This window comes from Nanorana parkeri, unplaced genomic scaffold, assembly GCF_000935625.1.
Source record: "Nanorana parkeri isolate BGI_ZX_2015 unplaced genomic scaffold, ASM93562v1 scaffold1730, whole genome shotgun sequence".
Classification (NCBI taxonomy): Eukaryota; Metazoa; Chordata; class Amphibia; order Anura; family Dicroglossidae; genus Nanorana; species Nanorana parkeri.
In genome coordinates this window covers 103,385-104,849 of record NW_017307998.1, presented here as the reverse complement: position 1 = coordinate 104,849, position 1,465 = coordinate 103,385, and positions in this window count along the sequence as shown.

Below are 1,465 nucleotides of genomic sequence, written 5' to 3'. Positions count from 1 at the left end.
ATATATAAATACGTATACATATCTAAAGCATGTACAGAGGTACCAGTAAGAATCTGCAGACAGCAATACAGTTTCTGTCCAACTCAGACCATGGAGGCTTTGTAGCAAGTCACATTGAGACAATCTGGGAATAAAAGACTTGTGTGTTTGCAGTGGCCCTGAGATCAGCTTGCTCTGACCCTGGTAAGCGTAACTTCTCCATACAAACAAAAAAAACAAAAGGGTTAATCTCCTGGTTACACACATACAAGAATAAACTATGAACAATACTTTACAACATCAGATTAAATTACATTTATATAAAGGTATTTTTCAGGGGGGGAAAAAAAGCTGAACTTTTAAAATGCAAATAAGAATACAATTTCCTTTATTTTTTAACCTTTAGTGTCAGTTTAAATATACTGAATTTATCATAAAGATAATTAGTTTAAGACTTCAGGGCAGTGATCTAGAACAAGACTGTAATGTGAAAGCTTGAGTGCCACTTATTGTCAATGACATTCAAGATATAATGGTTCACTAATCATAGTGCAGCAAAAATGCTACTACTGCATGGCTGTGCTCCCATAGAAATACTTTGAGCGTTTATAAGTATTTTTATAAGAGCATATATGTGTGTGAAAAACCGGACCAAAATACCTTTGGTGAGAGATTGGGAAGGATCATATGAGCATACGGTATCACAACTTAAATTTATGCCTATTGATTACATCCCGAAGTTAAGGAGAGATGGCGAAAAGGAATTAATGTTAAAAAGAAAACAGGTGAAGTGGATTAAAGATCTTGATATGTTATATTATTGTAAGTATGCAGTCTTGAAAATACTCCTCATGTGCTCCTCTGGAACCTTGATAAATGGACCTACTACGGGTTAATATAGGAAAAGTTAGTGTTAATTCTGTTTAGTGGGTACTTATAATGAGGACACTTGTTACTTTGTATAAGAATTGTCTAATGTCTTGAGGAAGGGTTGATGTGCGGATCCAAAACTGTTGCTGTTGTATTGAAACTGATGCATTGGACTTTGTAAAAATTTGTTGTAAAATGTGAATGCTGCAACATCATTATTCATATAAATATATTGGGATTCGGGTCCAAAAGTCAATTTGTTTTGTTATTCCGATTCGTCCGCATCTGAAATTTCAGATGCGTTAGATAGTTACAAACTAATTTTTGTTGCAGCAAAATGACATTAGAGAAAAAAAGTGACATTTTTCTTTTATACTTTTGACAAAAACTTGAGGTCTGGTAGGAATTTTAGGGGAGACCCCAATGCCAATAAAAAAGCATGGGGTTCCCTCCTAAAATCCCTTACTTGACCCTTAATCTGAGCCCAGCAGAACAGTAAATGGGGGGGATGAGCGTGCATCTCCCCTGTGCCATACTAGACCACATGCCCTCAACATTGAGAGGGTGCTTTGCCAGGGGATGCTTTGACAAGGACCTTGTCCCCACAACCCTGGCA